General features: G+C 38.7%; 1 long non-coding RNA gene across 7 annotated transcripts in view; it reads right to left on the bottom strand.

The window, feature by feature from the left end:
- Nucleotides 1-22,446, bottom strand: part of LOC307188316 — a 530,117-nt gene that overhangs the window by 290,131 nt on the left and 217,540 nt on the right. For 6 of the 7 annotated variants that reach the window (XR_013828886.1, XR_013828887.1, XR_013828889.1 and 3 more), the window contains one exon: nucleotides 9,212-9,439. This is a non-coding gene — a long non-coding RNA (uncharacterized lncRNA). The remainder of the gene's footprint in view (nucleotides 1-9,211; nucleotides 9,440-22,446) is intronic. The other variant, XR_013828888.1, reaches the window with a different exon arrangement.

Below are 22,446 nucleotides of genomic sequence, written 5' to 3'. Positions count from 1 at the left end.
AGTTCAGTAGGTTTTTAGTAAATGGCATTTACAACCACATAATTCCCTAAAGTTGTACATCCCAGAAAAATCAAGGATTAACTAGTTCTGAAGAAGAGCTCAGGCTCTTTGGCCTCCTATAAGCCATGTAGGATTGAAATGAAAACAGCATATATTCTCAGCTAATTAGGAGGGTCTGTATTAGAAATTAAACAGTAGAGAATTGCTTAGAAAACTTTACAATTTTCCTTTACAACCCAAGATTCCACAATATTCCAGTGGCAGAAAATGAGGAGTCTTTCACATTTTTCCTCACTGTTACATCTTTGCTGCATTCCATGCTTTGCTGCAGCAAAGATAGAGAGGTTAAAGGCCTGGTAACACAATTCAGATTGATAACCAGCCCAGGCGCAGAAGTCTGCCTTGTCAGAGACAATGCTCTCACCCTTAGTTTTGAGATCAAACTCAAGTCTCAATGTCTTGATTTAAGAGAGATCAACAGCACCTGGGAGGGAGGAAGGGAAACATATTTCTCCTTAAGATTCTCCTTCTCTCTCTGGAGTTACTGAGTTTTCATCTTGTGTGTATCTTCCAGTTGCCAAACTGTTTGTACAAAACACAAAGCAGGTGAGTAAAAGCAACCACCTCTTGGAGTTCTTTCCATGGAGGCTGCCTCTGAAACAAGCTGTCCATAGTTGAGTAAAAGGTTATTAAAATAATTCCATCACCACCTCTCAATAAGAGGCCCTAGCTCTCTTCAGCACTAACCCGCACTGCAGAGTGACCCATAGAAAACCCGACTGTGTGGCCATGATGCCTGCACGGAGTAGGAGAGTTACATGTCTTTCTCTTTCAGCAAGGGTCAGATGACTACTTCATTCATGTCTCAAAGAAATTCCAAAAACATTAAAAAATCCAACACCCAAGAACTAATTACCCAAGAAATAATGTTTCTGGGTAAACTTCGACAACATTATAAAAATTAGAGTCTAGTAGAAAAGTGGTCCACTTCTCAGCTTCACCAGCTAAATGACCTTAGCCAAACAAATTAAAAATTGAAGTGTCAGTTTCCTCAGCTGTAAAACGCAGAGACACCATGTTCCTACCTGTTAATACAAACTACAAATTATAAAGGATATTATGATTGGTACTTCCTCATGAAATATAAAGGACAAGAAATCAAGAAGGTGTACTAAGCAGAAAACCTCTGTATTTCTTCACATACAAGTTACACCATCAAGCTGCTTAGTTGCAAAGAAGTGCATGCATTCTACAACAGATGAAATTGGGCATTTTTTGTTGTTCTTAAGCTTTTCTTGGCAAATCAATATTTCTATCCACATGGCTGGTGATAGGCATTTCTCTCCTAGGCTTTGAGTAAAACAATGGAAAACTCTATTGAACTAAAATGCTATCTCCTCGGACTGATAGACTCCCCCAAAGAAGTTGTAGCTTCATAATAATATAATGTATCCAGACGAGTAATGAAAACTTCATCATTCAGACTTTCCTTAAATGACATTTGATCTCTGAATAAAACTACTGAAAATATTCAAATTTTGCAGCACTTTGGAGGGTGGAAGTATATTGAAGAATATGTAAAAATCAAATGAACTGCCAGAAACTGCCCAAAATATTTCACACACTGGATAAGTGGTAAAAATGCAACACTCCTGACCATTTAATAAAACCAACAGTGTCTTGGGTCTGTCACATAACCAGCTGGTCAATGAATATTTTCCAAGCGTCTAGTACATGCCTAGTACATGCGATGAAATATCGAATGAATATAATATTAATTCTTGCTAACAAAATATATAAGCTCTAGAGGACAAAGAAATGTATAGCATGTTTCCTGTGATACTAAAGAAAAACCTAAAGAACTAATAATTTTGATTATGTGACAAATGCAAGCAAACAGAGCTAGCTCCCTTATTCAGGCCAAGGCAGGAAATTTGGTGGCCAACTAAACCTGACCCTCAACTATATTATTAGTATTATTTTCCCACAAAATAGCCACAAAAAGTTCCTATGACCTTGTCACAATTTCTTTGTTAAAGTAATGGAAGCATCCTTCCCAATGAAACCCCCATGATATCTGCTTGAGGGGAAGATAATTCTGATCTGCCAGCTGCCTATCATGTCTCATCGAGATGCTGAGTAAGCAAATGAAGGGAAACTGACCTTGGTGTCTCTGACACAAGTAACAAAGCTCAGACTCCTGCTGCCATGTCTGCGTGATTAGATTTATCCATCTAGAGCAGTGAGACTGAGTCACAAGTGCGAGAGCCTCCTCTCCTCAGTTTAATAATACCCTACTTAGTTAGACACCAGGGTGTGCTGCAGAGATAACCGGAGGACAAGAGATGCCAGGAAATTATTGTTTTTACTGGGGAGGACAAAGAGTGATTATTACGACCTAAGTGCCCTACAGGATCATAAAAACACTTTCAAATTGAAAGACTGCGTATATAAGCCCTACACAAAGGCATGTGCAGGACAGTTAATCAAGGTACTAGAAGAAGGAGGCTTTGCTTTAATGACAGCCTATTAGCTGAGACACATATGCCTCAGGTTTCCTTCAAAATGGAAATAGGTATATGTAATACACCGCCATCGTCAGAGTAATATGAGTAATTGTCAGAGTAATATGTCCCTTTGTCCCTTTTCCCTTTGCATTTTAAGTGCTGCTGTCAAACATGCCTGAACTGGGCTTGTTAGCTTTTAATTCGCTTTAGAGACCATCGGCAATCTTAACCATTTTAAAGACATGCTATATCACAAGTACGGTTTTCCAATTCGCTGGGATGCTGGATCAGATTCAGGAGCCAAAGCCAATTGCCAGGGGCAAAATTGCCAAAGCCAATTGCCAGGGGCAAAAGAATCTGTATGATTTAAAGATTTTATAGTGTCTGTAAACCCTAGAACGTTTACAGCTTCCTCTAATTGCACAACCTATACAGAAATCCCTCTTCTCACCAACCTGAAAATGATACATTTAAAACATGATATAGAGCATTTTCTCTCCAAAATAAAATACAAAAATTAGCTAAATAGCTATACCAACCATACATATATTTTTTTAAATGCTAACTGACTGGGAACATCTTCAAATTAACAAATAATAGATGAAAACTGGTTGGCTACCCTGTTAAAACTAACATGAGCCTAGTATTCTTCCACGCGGTAAGTTCTGTGATTAAAATTCAATAGTGTTTACTATTGTATTTCCAGGAACTATAACATCTATAGAATGTTAATATACTCTAAACATTTATATTGCAGTTATATTGAATTTGACTCATTTACTTAAATCCTCAAAGTATTTCATTGCTAGGAAAGTAGGATAAACCTTTAATATTTTTTTTATTTAGTGATATATCAGGTGGCCTAATTCTCACCTAAAAGGATTTTTACATTTTTCTTCTATTCCTTGACTTTCACCATTTCAGCTAAACTTTAGACTCTGCCTTGCCCAATACCACAATTTTCATTTTGACCTATGGAAACCCTATTGAATTTCAATGCCTAGCTTAAATTTTTTTAAAAGTGCTTTTTCGCAAGAAAGCTATCAAAGTAACTACTAAGGTTTAGCCCATATGGTACTATTAATAGCCATTTAGAAAGGAAATTATAAATCTAAAATATGAATGTAATTTTTTTTACTCTCTACAAGACTCACTTTATTATTTTTGTGTAAGCCTAAGTTGTATAATAATGATTTGATATACGTATATTTTGCAAAAGGATTACTGCAACAGGGTTAGTTAACCCCTCCATCACCTTACATAATTACCTCTTTTTTTTGTAATGAGAACATTTAAGACATACTCTGTTAACAACTTTCAAGTATATAACACAGTGTTGTTAACTACAGACACCACGGTGTACATTAGATCCTCAGAATACATTCCTCTTTCAACTGGAAGTTTGTACTTTTTGACCAACATCACCCCCATTTTCTCCACCTCACAGCTCCTAGAAAATTATGAGTGCATGCCCATTACTCACCACAGGTGTGAGGTGTGTGGTGCTGATGACGGAAACAAAGCCAAATGAGGCTGTAGCTGGGTCACCCAGGGGTACAGAGCTGTTTCTAGGTTTGTAGCTGGGACAATGGTAAGCAAATCAGCTGCCTGGATGCGGATCTCTCTTCTCAAAATGACTCTCCTCGTTGCAGCTTCCTTGGACTGCCCTGAAGTTTCACAGTTTCCTACCTCAGTCCCACAGTTGCCACAAAAGCACTTCTGTCTGTGGATGAATGTCAAGTTATTGTTGATGATGGAGGGATACACGCGAGAAATGTCTTATTCAGAAAATTGGCTGACATCACTCCTCAGATGTGCTACTTCTAAATTGAACCTCCAACAATATAAAAATGAGTTACTGTCATCCCAGAGGCTTGGTACTAAATTGTTGGCTATTAGGACAAAGAAATCTGAGATGTCAATGAGGGTCATGGGTACCCTTAGCGGGCCCCACGTTGCTCCCCAAGCTTCCACTTGACTTATTCTATGTAGGGTTATTAATAATATGAAACATCCAAATAGAGTATTGGAAACAGCACACTCTCCCGTTGCCATGACTACCATCACTATTTATTCAGCTTAGTTAAGTTTATAAATAAATACTACACAAATCTTTTCTGATCAAACTAAATCACTTTGTATTGTCAGAGACATGACTACATAGAATGAGAGGAGTCGTCATAGTTACTGGATCAATCACGTGGTGAGTTATGAAAAGACTGACTGTGAACTAATGTATCTCTTCATGAAAAATGGCACGGCTTAGTTATACACAAGACCGCAGCCTTTCAAAGAGTTACCTTATAAAGCTATATTCTTATTCCGATGTAATTTTCATGGTTCAGAATACTATCCTAAATCTCTTTTTGGCTTTACCTCCTAAACCAGCCCCATCATATTTTAACCACATCTAGATATTCAGTCACCTACTTCCCAACTTGATCTCCTATTTTATAAGAGTGAATCTAAAAGATTTTGGCAGTTTCCTACAATCAAATTCACTTTCACTTATTAAAATAATCTGGCATCCCTGATCGTGTGTAAAATGCTCTTTGCTATATATCTGCTCCTCTCCTAAACAGGAGGTACGTGAAATTAAGGACTTTAGAGGATGGAGCAAGAAAGATAAATGACAGTGTGTCAGTTGGACCTAAATGTACACAGGTCACCCTCAAGGGTCTGGAATACAAGAGACAAAGATGTAAGCAACACTTATTTTTTTTTTATCAAAGACAGTACCGAAGGAAGCACCTGCTCTGACTTGTCATTTAGAAAATGAAAACTTGGAGGAATTTCTTTTTATCTCTTCTAGATCTATTATGACCCTGTCAGTGAAAAGACGGAGTGTTGGGGAGTGTTCCTCAAAACACTCAAAATGTCTTGGGGAGTGTTCCTGAGAATGCCCCTGAATGCAGCAAATGCTTATCCCACACTGAATTGAAGACTGAGAGTTTAAATGAGAGAGAGGGACTCAAGGCCTCAGCTGTTTGCTACTACAAGAGATGACAGTGTTTAAGAACACAGAATAACTCATAAATTCCAATACACATAGTTAATTCTTTCACTTCTTTTACAGAGAAAGTTTTTTAACCCAAACTAATCAGGTCTTCTTCTATAAGTGCAAACTAGTTCTTGATTATTTAGAAAGAGAATCACTATTCAGAGAGATAATGCCTCCATATAGGACTATGTTGTTTAAATTTAGCAAAACATCTTGCTTTTATCACTGAACATGTTCAGGCCAACAAAAAAATTCCAACATTTTCAAGTACACAGTTATTCTAAAAGTGGAAAAAATTTTGATGCAGTAATTGTGAAAAATATATTCAGTAGAGGTATTTTCAAAATGTTCAGACCAATAGAAACCCCATGGGACTAAATTGATTTCTGAGGTAACATTTAAGGGCAGTGAGCAAGTTGGTGGTTACTTGTTATAAAATATGTCTTATGACCTCATACTATATCTTTAATTACATTCATTCTTTGGTTAAAGACACTACTTCTACAATCTCAGTCAGGAGCAGGGAATTGTTTTGTGGCTTCCTCTTTGGCAGCAAACATGGTCACACTGAATAAAAGTGATCACGGACTGGTTAACAGCATCAACTGGGAGACACGAAACTAAAATAAACTATTTTTGGTGCTATCCTTATATAAACTTGTAACACTGAAGCATCAAAATTTCCTAAGGAGATACAAAACAAATTTTAGAAGAGATGAGTTTTGGTTCCATAATATCTCCTGAAAGATGAGAGATGAGAGATAGATAGATAGATAGATGATAGATAGATAGATAGGTAAATAGCTTGATAGTCCATCAACACCAGTGTTCCACTTTATTATGTCATAAAATATCTGCAGACTTGTGCTTCCTTCCGTGGAGTTTTTGCCTCCCCAACTACTTATTAGTTGCTTATAATCATGTGCAGGCTCTAAAACAGCTTGTTGTATAAAGTATACAGAAGTGCATTAAAGCAAGAGTGTTATTGAAAAATAATATAAATGGGTACAAAGTTGTGATGCAAAACACACGCCTAAGAGCTTGAGACAAAGCAAAGCGAATGACTGCAGAAGCAAGTTTAGTCTTACAGAGAAGGAGATGGTTCCTTCGCAAAGTTCCTCTTGTCTGACTGCAGACAGTTCTCTTTAGAGAACTGGCACTTTCCTTTCCTTTCAGCCACCTTCATTTCCTTGTGTCCACGTGAAGTCTAAGGATAGTGTCATCATTCAAACATCATTACTGCTCCCCTTATCGCTCTTTACTAGACTTGACCTAAGTTCCCAATGGTGGAGGATCAGTGTGAGAATTTGGAAAGCTTGGGTTACTGTATCAGAAAAATGTAATGGCTAAATGTGTTACCAAACTCATCTCCCCACTTAGGGATATCTGTATATAAACAGAATAGCTTACATAACCTTGCCCAATAGCTGCCTATTGAGTGGGCTTTATACAGAAGAAACTAGAGAAGGAATACTCAGGAAAAGGAGTGTCTCTTTGAACTTTCAAAAGTATTTCCATTTCACAAACACAAATTCAAATACAAATTGTGAGTTGGTCACTTCTGCAACTGAGACAAGGGTAATTAGAAGAACAGAATACATTTCTGGGCTCATCCCTTTAAAACAGTAACCCAAACACAAAGCCATCATGGATGCAGCCCTGTGCCTGTTACTAAACCTGCCTGGTCATCCATTCCCTCTTCTGCAAAAGAGAGGTAAATAGTATCACCTAAAGCATATGTTTGTGTTAAGGATTCAGTGAGTGAATCCAAATAGGGCACTTTGTCTGGCACATAGTAAGGACTCCATACAGGACAGAGAAAGTGAAAAGGTGGAGGAAGACACCAGCAGAAGGGGGAGAAGGAGGAAGAAGAGGTCACTGGCAATTCTACCAGAAAAGAAGGAGGCCTTGAATGCCTCCACAAGATCCCTGTCTGTCTCACTCTCGATCAACGTGCTCTTCTCCCTCGATTCTGATTCCAGGAACTCACAACCTTAGCTGTGCGTTAGAATAGCCTGGAAGACTTAAAATCCTGCTGCCCAGGCTGCCCTTCAAACCAGTGAAATCAGAAACCCTGGGATGCAACCCTGGCAGCAGGAGTCTGTAAATCTCTATAGGTGATTCCAACATGAGCTAAGGTTTGAGAACAATTACTCTGTTCCATCCTCATCTTCATATTCTTAGCCAACGTTAGTTGAGTTCTCATTGGCTCTGGTATAGCACTTTAAGCCCAGTAAGTCTAAAACACGCTGGAAAGAATTATTTTTTTTAATGAATATATTCTTTTAGCAAAAGAGAAGTGTATGTATGAAAACACATAACTTTAGACTTCTTGGCATTGTTAGCTATGTTAGGCTTATTTTTAAAAAGAGGAGCCAAGTTACCCCATAACATATTGACTCACAAATAAAAATGTCCTTCCTTACGGGGAGAAGAATATATAATAGGATGTGGAGCTCAATGTCAGCCTAATCTTTAAGGTTTATATGCATTTCCAGGAGAAGAAGTTTCAAAGTCCGGACCTATAGGGATTTTTTCAAATGCTGCTTCAATAAAACCTTGCCCTGGACCACTTAAATGCTTGAATGGAAAGTGGCTATGGTAAAATTATGTGCCGTAAAACGTACTCGTAAAATTACACGATCAAGCAAGAGTTCTCAGAATCTCCTCTCAGAAATATCATATGCAAATTTTTGTTTTGCTTGATGCTGATTTGAGTAAAATTTATTTCTATCATCAATTAGAGAAATGCAAACAGATCTGAGTTTTGAAACCATGTTTAAAAAGAAAAACATTACCTACCTGAGCATGACAGAAACAAAGATTTATCTTTCCATTATGTTACCACAATGGGCAAATGGTTACAATTATGAGCAAGCCCTTTAAGGTAATAAATGAATTTTTCATAAGACATCAGTTTTTACTAGCTGTTATAATCATTTTATCCTTATTGTGTTCTCCAACTTGCCAATAACATCATTTTAACATTCTTATGCAACAAGCCATGTTCTACTATGTGGCCTAATATTTCATTTTAATATCTATTCATCTTCAACAGCTCGGGCTCTCCGAGGCCTTGCAGAAGCACTCTGTCTCTGGTGAGGTGTCAATTTAAGTGTGATGTATTATTCAGCTTGGCAAAGGAGGTGTAACCTCTCAGTGGCAATCATGAGAATCACAGGGAAAGAAGTGTACAAACATCTGGGACCCAAAAGTCATTTCACTGGCTAATAGTGTCTGGGCTTTGCTAATGGATCTTATTTAAAGTGCAGGACACCATTTACACATTTTTAAAAACCCTATATATACAACTAAAAAGACATTCCATTTCAATTACAGTATTGTACATATTGCAGAAAGCAAGGTCCCCGGTGTGACTTGCTGATAGCTCTGAGGCTGGCATCTCAGGGGAGGCAGCCGGGAGCACGACCCAAATCCCACTGTCTTCTCTTCTCAAGACCAAATGCTCAGTATTCATCCTAACAGATGTAGGTGAGTGCCCTGGCTGTCGTCCTCATATAACAAGACAGTACAGTAGAGGGTTAAAAACAAAGGCTGTGGACTCAGAAAGACCAAGGCAAAAATCTTACTTTGTGACCATGGCCAAATCCCTTCTCTATGCCTCGGCTTCCTCATCAGGTACATGGTATTACTGCTCAAAATATTTGCTGCTCCATCCTGGGGGAGAATTATACTCTCTTACCTCATTGTCTTCAGGCTTGGATGTGTGTCTTGCTTCGGCCAATGACATCTGAGATAAGGTGGCATGTGCCATTTTAAAGCAGTAGCATTAAGAGCCATAACACAGTTCCACCATGATCTCTCTTACCTGTACCACGAGACTCGGGATGTCCTGGATGGAAGCTGCTCCCTTTACCAGGTTCCACGGAGCAAGACTGCTGCTCACGGTGTCTTAGACACGTGACAGACACTGTGTGAGACAAAAATAAACCTCTGTGGATATAAGCCCAGACTGAGTTATACATCTCATATATGATGAGGATAATGATAGTACTTAACAAGCTAGGCTGTGTGAGCACTAAATGAGAAAATACCCATAAAGAAACTATAAAGGGTCTGGCACACGGAGAGCATTCAATATTACCCATTGTTACTACCGGCATACCTCAGGGGTATGGTTCTAGACTACCATCAGAAAGTAAATATCACAATAAAGTGAGTCACACAAATTTCATGGTTTCCCAGTGTACATATGTTATATTTACACTACACTGTAAATCTATTAATTGTCAATAGTATTATGTCTAAATAAAATGTACATATCTTAATTTTAAAATATTGCTAAAAAATGCTAACCATCATCTGAGCCTTCATCGAAGTTATAATCTTTTTGCAACAGTAACATCAAAGCTCACTGATCACAGATGACCATAACAAATATAATCATAATGAAAAAGTTTGAAATATTGCCAGAACTACCAAGATGTGACACAGAGACACAAACTGAGCAAACGCTGTTGGAATAATGGACCCAATAGACTTGCTCAACACAGGGTTGCCACAGACCTTCAGTTTGTAAAAAACACAGTATCTGTGAAGTGCAATAAAGTGAAATGCAATAAAACAAGCTGTGACTGTATTAACATCACAAATATATCTAAGTCAAAGATGAGGTTGTAATGATCATAATATCTGCCCTCTACAAGTATGAGACTTTTATCCCTTCTTCACAAGAAGTCACAAACTTCGATTATGTGTTCTGTCCTACTCATCCACATGAGAATTGCTAATCCAATTACATTCATTCACTGATTAAATCATCTGTGACTGGGTAGGACTGCCAGATTTAGCAAATTAAAATACAGGATCCTCGGTAACATTTTAATTTCAGGTAAACAAGGAACTTTTTTTTCAAATAAGTATATCCCATGTAATATTGGGGGCATACTGAGTTTTAACAAATGTGCTGTTTATCTGAAACTCAAACACAACTAGTGTCCTGTACTACGTTTGGTAACTATAAACTGGAAGAATGTGCATTCCTGGGCTGATAGTCACAGTATGTCCTTCTTTCCCTCTTTTTCTTTAAACTTTTGGATCCTGAAATATGTCAGAAAAAACATTTGGAACAATAGACACATTTGGTTGTAGAAATGTAATTGTGTCAGTACTGTGCACCAAAAGAAACAATAGGCCAAAGATCAGAATATTTAGGTTTTAGTCCAAGTTCTGTGACTAACTAGTTTTACATTCTTCAATACATCACTAATACTTCTCTAAGCTTCAGTTTTCTCTAATGAGGAAAGTTGGATTTTAAATTTTCTAAGATATCTTTTTGTTTAAAATTTTAACTATCTTCAATGGGATATTTACAATGAAAACTTTCTATTTAAATTATAGGATTCCTTATAAAGCTTTCTAAAAAGAAGGGGATACAACCATGCCGATTAAGTCTTAGACCATTAAGGTCTGTTCTCCTTCCCAATTATAATTAACAACTGATTACATGGGCTTTCTCCATGCCAGACACTTTATAAACATTAACTGATTTAAACCTCATAATTGTTCTATGAAGCAAATACTATTAATGTATCCATTTCACAGATGAAACTGAGACAAGATGAAACTGAGACTAAATAACTTGTTAGGATCCCACAACATGTGTGGAAACCTGAGAATGTGAATCCAAGTAATCTGCCTTTACCTCCTCTGTAAGATAATATCATATACATAAGCATAAAACCAAACTAATAATAAGGGCAAGCCTTTAATAATAATTGTTTTTTGGAGAAGAGTGGGGAAGTTCTAGATTGAACAACTGACCTTCAGTATAACTGAGTCACTTTGAGTGATAAAGAAGTACCCAGACCTAGGTGTTAAATAAATGCTGACAGATGAACATTTCAATTAGTTAATAAGGAAGCTTATAATGAGTTGATTTCCCCTTCAGAGTTTTTAATATTTTGACTAAGTTGCAATAGAAACTTTGAAATTGTATAGAAAAACTTTGCATGGCAATTACAGTGTATCATATGTAATAGTGATAAAATTGAGTTTTTGAAAATTCTCAAAGGGGCATCTATTTAGACTCAGTCACCATCTTTCATTGCATTTGAGCCACAAGCAACTGAAACAGTGGCCACTAGTGAATACTTCTGTTTTCTGCCTTGGCCTTTGAGACGAGTGAAACAGACACTCAGAAAAAGAAACTTAGAAGCTGTCTGGCCCAAGGTCCTTTTGGCTAAGGGGCAGAGTCAATATTTGACCCCAAAGTTCTGAAGTCCTTCATCTTTCCCCTATAATCTAAGGCAGGAGTCAGCTATGGGCCAAATCTGGCCCACCATCTAGTTTTGATTCTTTTCTCTTGATCCACAAAGTCTAAAACATTTACTATCTGGCTCTTCACAGAAAAAGTTTGCTAACTCCCAATTTAAGGCTTCAAGAGCTTTGCACAGTGCTGCCATTAGGAATATTAATGGAAGCCACATATGTAATGTACAATTTTCTAGAAGCTGGATTTTTTAAAGGTAAACAGAAACAGATGACAATAGAAAAGATCAATAAAACTAAAAGCTGATTCTTTGAAAAGATAAACAAAATTGATAAACCTTTAGTCAGACTCATCAAGAAAAAAAGGAAGAGGGCCCAAATCAATAAAATCAGAAATGAAAAAGAAGTTACAACCGACACCACAGAAATACATAAGGATCGTAAGAGATTACTATGAACAACCATATGACAATAAAGTGGACAACCTAGAAGAAATGGACAAATTCTTACAAAGGTACAATCTCCCAAGACAGAACCGGGAAGAAATAGAAAATATGAACAGATCAATTACCAGTACTGAAATTAAATCAGTAATTTTAAAACTCCCAACAAACAGAAGTCCAGGACCAGATGGCTTCACAGGTGAATTCTACCAAACATTTAGAGACAAGTTAACACCTAGCGTTCTCAAACTATTCCAAAAAATTGCAGAGGAAGGAACACTTCCAAACTCATTCTTTGGTGCCAGCATCACCCTGAAACCAAGACCAAAGAAGCCACAAAAAAGAAAAGTACAGGCCAGTACCATTGATGAACACAGATGTAAAAACCCTCAACAAAATGTTAGCAAATCAAATCTAACAATACATTAAATGGATCATACACCATGATCAAGTGGGATTTATTCCAGGGATGCAAGGATTCTTCAATATACGCAAATCAATCAATGTTATAAACCACATTAACAAACTGAAGAATAAAAACCATAAGATCATCTCAATAGATGCAGAGAAAGCTTTTAACAAAATTCAACACCCATTTATGATGAAAACTCTCCAGAAAGTGGATATAGAGGGAACATACCTCAACATAATAAAGGCCATATACGACAAACCCACAGCCAACATCATACGCAATGGTGAAAAGCTGAAATTAATTTTAATCATATATTTAATTTAATCTGATAGATCCAAAATGTCATTTCAACATGCAATCAACATAAAAAACTGAGATATTTTATAATTTTTTCATAGGAAATCTTTGCAATCCAGTGTGTATTTTACTCTTATAGTACATTTCAACATGAACTAGCCACATCTGAAGTACTCAGGGTCCATGCAAACCAGTGACAGCTACATCAGACCACAGAGGTCCCGAGGTTAATAGCATTTTGTCCTCACAACTCCTCTTTTTCTCATTAAGGATGTTTTATTAGTTTCTCCATTAAAAATTCAGCCCCCAATAGGAACCAAATTTAACATTAGAACTTCTATATTAGCACACTATTCTCACATTCTCCCCAATGGCAAGTGTTTTTGTTATTATTCCTTTAGTGTCAAATTTAATTGATGTTAAATGGATGAAAATGATTTTATTAACATTCTTTAAGTTGATATTTAAGGTATTTAAAAAAATAATAAAATTGGGTTATGTTTTTTGTTTTGGGGTAAGATTTATAGAGCCCATCAACCACTCTCCAGGTCTTCCCCCTATTTTATTATTATTATTATTTTTTACATCTTTAATGGAGTATAATTGCTTTACAATGCTGTGTTAGTTTCTGCTTTATAACAAAGTGAATCAGCTATACATATACATATGTTCCCATATCTCCTCCCTCTTGCATCTCCCTCCCTCCAACCCTCCCTATCCCACCCCTCCAGGCGGTCACAAAGCACCGAGCTGATCTCCCTATGCTATGTGGCTGCTTCCCACTAGCTATCTACCTTACATTTGGTAGTGTATGTACGTCCATGCCACTCTTTCACTTTATCACAGCTTACCCAACCCCCTCCCCATATCCTCAAGTCCATTCTCTACTAGGTCTGTGTCTTTACTCCCGTCTTACCCCTAGGTTCTTCGTGACATTTTTTTTTTCTTGGATTCCATATATATGTGTTAGCATACGGTATTTGTTTTTCTTTTCTGACTTACTTCACTCTGTATGACAGACTCTAGGTCCATCCACCTCACTACAAACAACTCAATTGCATTTCTTTTTATGGCTGAGTAATATTCCATTGCACATATGTGCCACATCTTCTTTATCCATTCATCTGAGGAATGACACTTAGGTTGTTTCCAAGTCCTGGCTATTGTAAATAGAGCTGCAATGCACATTTTGGTACATGACTCTTTTTGAATTACTGTTTTCTCAGGGTATATGCCCAGTAGTGGGATTGCTGAGTCATATGGTAGTTCTATTTTTAGTTTTTTAAGGAACCTCCATACTGTTCTCCATAGTGGCTGTACCAATTCACATTCCCACCAGCAGTGCAAGAGGGTTCCCTTTTCTCCACACCCTCTCCAGCATTTATTGTTTCTAGATTTTTTGATGATGGCCGTTCTGACCAATGTGAGATACCTCATTGTACTTTTGATTTGCATTTCTCTAATTATTAATGATGTTCAGCATTCTTTCATGTGTTTGTTGGCAATCTGTATATCTTCTTTGGAGAAATGTCTATTTAGGACTTCTGCCCATTTTTCTATTGGGTTGTTTGTTTGTTTTTTTGTTATTGAGCTGCAAGAGCTGCTTGTAAATTTTGGAGATTAATCCTCTGTCAGTTTCTTCATTTGCAAATATTTTCTCCGACTCTTAGGGCTGTCTTTTGGTCTTGTTTATGCTTTCCTTTGCTACGCAAAAGCTTTGAAGTTTCATTAGGTCCCATTTGTTTATTTTTGGTTTTATTTCCATTTCTCTAGGAGTTGGGTCAAAAAGGATCTTGCTGTGATTTATGTCATAGAGTGCTCCACCTATGTTTTCCTCTAACAGTTTGATAGTTTCTGGCCTTATATTTAAGTCTTTAATCCATATTGAGCGTATTTTTGTGTATGGTGTTAGGGAGTGTTCTAATCTCATACTTTTACATGTATCTGTCCAGTTTTTCCAGCACCACTTATTGAAGAGGCTGTCCTTTCTCCATTGTATATTCCTGCCTCCTTTATCAAAGATAAGGTGACCATATGTGCATGGGTTTATCTCTGGGCTTTCTATCTTGTTCCATTGATCTATACTCTGTTTTTGTGCCAGTACCATATTGTCTTGATTACTGTAGTTCTGTAGTACAGTCTGAAGTCAGGGAGCCTGATTCCTCCACTTCCATTTTTCATTCTCAAGATTGCTTTGGCTGTTCGGGGTCTTTTGTGTTTGCAGACAAATTGTGAAATTTTTTGTTCTAGTTCTGTGAAAAATGCCATTGGTAGTTTGATAGGGATTGCATTGAATCTGTAGATTGCTTTGGGTAGTAGAGTCATTTTCACAATGTTGATTCTTCCAATCCAAGAACATGGTATATCTCTCCATCTATTTGTATCATCTTTAATTTCTTTCATCAGTGTCTTATAATTTTCTGCATACAGGTCTTTTGTCTCCTTAGGTAGGTTTATTCCTAGATATTTTATTCTTTTTGTTGCAATGGTAAATGGGAGTGTTTTCTTGATTTCACTTTCAGATTTTTCATAATTAGTGTATAGAAATGCCAGAGATTTCTGTGCATTAATTTTGTATCCTGCTACTTTACCAAATTCATTGATTAGCTCTAGTAGTTTTCTGGTAGCATCTTTAGGATTCTCTATGTATAGTATCATGTCATCTGCAAACAGTGACAGCTTTACTTCTTCTCTTCGGATTTGGATGCCTTTTATTTCCCTTTCTTCTCTGATTGCTGTGGCTAAAACTTCCAAAACTATGTTGAGTAAAACTGGTGAGAGTGGGCAACCTTGTCTTGTTCCTGATCTTAGTGGAAATGCTTTCAGTTTTTCACCATTGAGGACGATGGTGGCTGTGGGTTTGTCATATATGGCCTTTATTATGTTGAGGAAAGTTCCCTCTAAGCCTAGTTTCTGCAGAGTTTTTATCATAAATTGGTGTTCAATTTTGTCGAAAGCTTTCTCTGCATCTATTGAGATGATCATATGGCTGTTCTCCTTCAATTTGTTAATATGGTGTATCACATTGATTGATTTGCGTATATTGAAGAAACCTTGCATTCCTGGAATAAACCCCACTTGACCATTGTGTATGATCATTTTAATGTGCTGTGGGATTCTGTTTGCTAGTATTTTCTTGAGGATTTTTACATCTATGTTCATCAGTGATATTGGCCTGTAGTTTTCTTTCTTTGTGACATCCTTGTCTGGTTTTAGTATCAGGGTGATGGTGGCCTCGCAGAATGAGTTTGGGAGTATTCTTCCCTCTGCTATATTTTGGAAGAGTTTGAGAAGGATAGCTGTTACCTCTTCTCTAAATGTTTGATAGAATTCGCCTGTGAAGCCATCTGGTCCTGGGCTTTTGTTTGTTGGCAGATTTTTCATCACAGTTTCAATTTCAGTGTTTGTGATTGGTCTGTTCATATTTTCTATTTCTTCCTGATTCAGTCTTGGCAGGTTGTGCATTTCTAAGAATTTGTCCATTTCTTCCAGGTTGTCCACTTTATTGGCATAGAGTTGCTTGTAGTAATCTCATGATCTATTGTACTTCTGCAGTGTCAGTTGTTACTTCTCCTTTTTCATTGCTAATTCTATAGATTTGAGTCTTCTCTCTTTTTTTCTTGATGAGTCTGGCTAATGATTTATCAATTTTGTTTATCTTCTCAAAGAACCAGCTTTTAGTTTTCTTGACCTTTACTATAATTTCCTTCATTTCTTTTTCATTTATTTCTGATCTGATCTTTTATGATTTCTTTCCTTCTGCTAACTTTGGGGTTTTTTTGTTCTTCTTTCTCTAATCGCTTTAGGTGCAAGGTTAGGTTGTTTATTCGAGATGTTTCCTGTTTCTTAAGGCAGGATTGTATTGCTCTAAACTTCCCTCTTAGAACTGCTTTTGCTGCATCCATAGGTTTTGGGTTGTCATGTCTCCATTGTCATTTGTTTCTAGGTATTTTTTGATTTCCTGTTTGATTTCTTCAGTGATCACTTCTTTATTAAGAAGTGTATTGTTTAGCCTCCATGTGTTTGTATTTTTTACAGATCTTTCCCTGTAACTGATATCTAGTCTCATAGCGTTCTGGTCAGAAAAGATACTTGATACAATTTCAATTTTCTTAAATTTACCAAGGCTTGATTTGTGACCCAAGATATGATTTATCCTGGAGAATGTTGCATGAGCACTTGAGAAAAATGTGGATTCTCTTGTTTTTGGATGGAATGTCCTATAAATATCAATTAAGTCCATCTTGTTTAATATATCATTTAAAGCTTGTGCTTCCTTATTTATTTTCATTTTGGATGATCTGTCCATTGGTGAAAGTGGGGTGTTAAAGTCCCCTACTATGACTGTGTTACTGTGGATTTCCCCTTTTATGGCTGTTTTTATTTGCCTTATGTATTAAGATGCTCCTATGTTGGGTGCATAAATGTTTACAATTGTTATATCTTCTTCTTGGATTGATCCCTTAATCATTATGTAGTGTCCTTCTTTGTCTCTTGTAATAGTCTTTATTTTAAAGTCTATTTTGTCTGTTGTGAGAATTGCTACTCCAGCTTTCTTTTGATTTCCATTTGCATGGAATATCTTTTTCCATCCCCTTACTTTCAGTCTGTATGTGTCTCTAGGTCTGAAAAGGGTCTCTTGTAGACAGCATATATATGGGTCTTGTTTTTGTATCTATTCAGCCAGTCTATGTCTTTTGTTGGGAGCATTTAATCCATTTACATTTAAGGTAATTATCGATATGTATGTTCCTAATCCCATTTTCTTAATTATTTTGGGTTTGTTATTGTAGGTCTTTTCCTTCTCTTGTGTTTCTTACCTACAGAAGGTCCTTTAGCATTTATTGTAAAGCTGGCTTGGTGGTGCTGAACTCTCTCAGCTTTTACTTGTCTGTAAAGGTTTTAATTTCTCCCTCAAATCTGAATTAGATCCTTGCTGGGTAATCTTGGTTTTAGGTTTTTCTCCTTCATCACTTTAAATATGTCCTGCCAGTCCCTTCTGGCTTGAAGAGTTTCTGCTGAAAGATCAGCTGTTAACCTTATGGGGATTCCCTTGTGTGTTCTTTGTTGTTTTTCCCTTGCTGCTTTTAATATGTTTTCTTTGGATTTAATTGTTGATAGTTAGATTAATATGTGTCTTGGCGTGTTTCTCCTCGGATTTATCCTTTATGGGACTCTCTGTGCTTCCTGGACTTGATTAACTATTTCCTTTCCCATATTAGGGAAGTTTTCAACTATAATCTCTTCAAATACTTTCCCAGTCCCTTTCTTTTTCTCTTCTTCTTCTGGAACCCCTATAATTCGAATGTTGGTGCATTTAATGTTGTCCCAGAGGTCTCTGAGACTGTCCTCAGTTCTTTTCATTCTTTTTGCTTTATTCTGCTCCGCAGTAGTTATTTCCACTCTTTTATCTTCCAGGTCACTTATCCGTTCTTTTGCCTCAGTTATTCTGCTATTGATATATTTTTAATTTCATTTATCTAGAGTATTTTTAATTTCATTTATTGTGTGTTCATCATTGTTTGTTTCATCTTTAGTTCTTCTAGGTCCTTGTTAAATGTTTCTTGCATTTTCTCCATTCTCTTTCCAAGACTTTGGATCATCTTTACTATCATTATTCTGAATTCTTTTTCAGGTAGACTGCCTATTTCCTCTTCATTTGTTAGGTCTGGTGGGTTTTTATCTTGCTCCTTCATCTGCTGTGTGTTTTTCTGTCTTCTCATTTTGCTTATCTTACTGTGTTTGGGGTCTCCTTTTTGCAGGCTGCAGGTTTGTAGTTCCCATTGTTTTTGGTGTCTGTCCCCAGTGGCTAAGGTTGGTTCAGTGGGTTGTGTAGGCTTCCTGGTCGAGGGGACTAGTGCCTGTGTTCTGGTGGACGAGGCTGGATCTTGTCTTTCTGGTGGGCAGGTCCACGTCTGGTGGTGTGTTTTGGGGTGTCTGTGGACTTGTTATGATTTTAGGCAGCCTCTCTGCTGATGGGTAGGGTTGTGTTCCTGTCTTGCTAGTTGTTTGGCATAGGATGTCCAGCACTGTAGCTTGCAGGTCGTTGAGTGAAGCTGGGTGCTGGTGTTGAGATGGAGATCTCTGGGAGATTTTCGCCATTTGATATTATGTGGAGCTGGGAGGTCTCTTGTGGACCAGTGTCCTGAAGTTGGCTCTCCCACCTCAGAGGCACAGCACTGACTCCTGGCTCAGCACCAAGAGCCTTTCATCCACACAGCTCAGAATGAAAGGGAGAAAAAGTAGAAAGAAAGAGGATAAAATAAAACAAAATAAAGTAAGCTGAAATAAAATAAAGTTATCAAAATAAAAAATAGGGCTTCCCTGGTGGCGCAGTGGTTGAGAGTCTGCCTGCCGATGCAGGGGACACGGGTTCGTGCCCCAGTCCGGGAAGATCCCACATGCTGCGGAGCAGCTGCGCCCATGAGCCATGACCACTGAACCTGCGCGTCCGGAGCCTGGGCTCCACAACGGGAGAGGCCACAACAGTCAGAGGCCTGCATACCGCAAAAAAAATAAATAATAAATAAAAATAAAAAATAATTATTAAGAAAAAATAAGTTTTTTAAGTAAATAATAATAATGACAGATAGAACCCTAGGACAAATGGTGATAGCAAAGCTATACAGACAAAGTCTCACACAGAATACACATACACACTCACAAAAAGAGGAAAAGGGGAAAAAATAATAAATCTTACTCTCAAAGTCCACCTCCTCAATTTGGGATGATTTTTTATCTATTCAGGTATTCCACAGATGCAGGTACATCAAGTTGATTATGGAGATTTAATCTGCTGCTCCTGAGGCTGCTGGGAGAGATTTCCCTTTCTCTTCTTCATTCTCACAGCTCCCAGGGCTCAGCTTTGGATTTGGCCCCGCCTCTGCATGTAGGTCTCCAGAGGGCGTCTGTTCTTCGCTCAGACAGGATGGGGTTCAAAGGAGCAGCTGACTCGGGGGCTCTGGCTCACTCAGGCCGGGGGGAGGGAGGGGTGCGGATGCGGGGCGAGCCTGCGGCGGCAGAGGTCGGCAGGACATTGCATCAGCCTCAGGCACGCCGTGCGTTCTCCCGGGGAAGGTTTCCCTGGATCATGGGACCCTGGCAGTGGTGGGCTGCACAGGCTCCCGGGAGGGGAGGTGTGGATAGTGACCTGTGCTCGCACACCGGGTTCTTGGTGGCGGCAGTAGCAGGCTTAGCGTCTCAGGCCTGTCTCTTGGGTCCGCGCTCTTAGCCGTGGCTTGCGCCCGTCTCTGGAGCTCCTTTAAGAAGCACTTTTAATCCCCTCTCCTCACGCACCCGGAAACAAAGAGGGAAGAAAAAGTGTCTTGCCTCTTTGGCAGCTCCAGACCTTTTCCCGGACTCCCTCCCGTCTAGCCGTGGTGCACTAACCCCCTGCAGGCTGTGTTCACGCCGCCAACCCCATTCCTCTCCCTGCGCTCCGACCGAAACCCAAGCCTCAGCTCCCAGCCCCGCCCGCCCCGGCGGGGGAGCAGACAAGCCTCTCTGGCTGGTGAGTACCGGTCGGCACTGATCCTCTGTGTGGGAATCTCCCTGCTTTGCCCTCCGCACCCCTGTTGCTATGCTCTCCTCCGCGGCTCCGAAGCTTTCCCCCTCAGCCACCCTCAGTCTCCGCCCATGAAGGGGCTTCCTAGTGTGTGGAAACCTTTCCTCCTTCACAGCTCCCTCCCACTGGTGCAGGTCCCATCCCTATCCTTTTGTCTCTGTTTTTTCTTTTTTCTTTTGCCCTACTCAGGTACGTGGGGGGTTTCTTGCCTTTTGGGAGGTCTGAGGTCTTCTGCCAGCGTTCAGTAGGTGTTCTGTAGGAGTTGTTCCACGTGTAGATGTATTTCTGGTGTATCTGTGGGGAGGAAGGTGATCTCCGCATCTTACTCTTCCGCCATCTTCCTCCTCTCTCCAGGCTGCATTTCTATACACTAACAATCAATTCTCACTACCCACAGGTGCTTGGCATTTGAGAGAAAAAGCAGCCTCCTATTGAGAGCCACAGGAAAGCCAGGTCTTGCAGGGCAGAGTCAGGCTTCAGGCTTCAGGCCAAAGCCTTGTCACTCACTCCTTCTGTAGCTCCTGGGACTCCCGGTGTCTGCTCTTGCTTCTATCTGCTGAGGACCCTTCAGCCTGCTGGACCCATCTCTATAAAGGAAAGGACAGCCAGGGCTCTCATCACTCAGGTGATCCACGGACTTCAAGCTATGAACTCCATCCAAGGTCTTCCAGACTGGCAATGCCGCCAAGCTCCTGGCAGAAGCAATTGCAGTCCTTCTCTGCTGGTGTTGAAGGGTCTGCTGCAGTGGCGGGGGCTGGCTTGGCTCACCGTCGGGACAAGGACATTGGCAGCAGAAGTTCAGGGAAGTACTCTTTGGCGTGAGCCCTCCCGGAGTCCGCCATTAGCCCCACCAAAGAGCCCGTCCCCTCTTTTAATTTCTTCATAACACTTACCATTTAGTCATGTTCATGTGTATTATGAAATCTCTTTGTGTATTTTCTGTCCACCGTTAAAATGTGAGCTCCAATGCAAGAGGGAGGGGATATGGGGATACATGTATACATACATATACATATATGTATACATATATACGTGTATATATGTATACATATGTGTATATATGTATACATATATACAAAGTGCTGATTCACTTTGTTATACAGCAGAAAGTAACATAACATTGTAAAGCAATTATACTCCAATAAACATGTTGAAAATAAATAAATAAATAAATAAAATGACCAACGGGGGGGGGAAAAATGTGAGCTCCGTAACGGCAGGGACTGTAAAGTCTTGTCTGCTTCTATATTTCAAGGGCCTAGAACAGTAGCAGGCATATAGTACATGTTAAAAATATATATATTTTGGAGCAAAGGAATGATAAAACTATTCACATATATAAAGCAAGATAAACAGAAAATGTCTCTGAAAAGAGCAATACAGTAAAAAGGCTTTAGCACCCTGGTGTGAACTGCTTTACTCAATCAATTTGGGTGAAACACTGGATTTATTGAACAGGAAAGAATTTTGAAAGGAGAGAGAAAAAACTGACCTTGGTGGATATCTTCTTGGTAATTTTTTTCTACAGCTAACTAGCAAAAGAAGTTGCAAATGTAAAAGATTCTAAAAATACCACTGGTCTCTCATTTTTATGGATGGCTACATCTATTTTTAATTAGATTAACAATATTTTCTACCACCAGTTCTTTCAGTGGAACAGCAGGTGAGTGAGAAGAGAGCCCTATTTTTCAGTTTATTACATTCACCAGCTATTTCTCTTCCTAAAATTTCTGCCAGCACTACGTGGTGAAGTTAGACTAGCAATATGGAAGTTACGTTTCAATGCCCATGAGAAAAGCCTTGAGATAACTTCACAAAACAAAACTTTAGTTTTCATTATATCCACCAGGCCTGCAGGTTCACCTGAGATTCCCTAAGATCCTTAGAGACCTTTTAAATGCAGTAAAGTGCCTGCCTCAGGTAAAATTGGCATCACTTTAGAACAAAGGTTTTGTAAGTGGTGGTTTATAACGCACGTAGGAATTGAAAAA

This window comes from Stenella coeruleoalba, assembly GCF_951394435.1.
Source record: "Stenella coeruleoalba genome assembly, chromosome: 6".
Taxonomy (NCBI): domain Eukaryota; kingdom Metazoa; phylum Chordata; class Mammalia; order Artiodactyla; family Delphinidae; genus Stenella; species Stenella coeruleoalba.
Note: the sequence above shows the minus strand (reverse complement) of the source record. Positions and strands in the feature narration are given on the sequence as shown.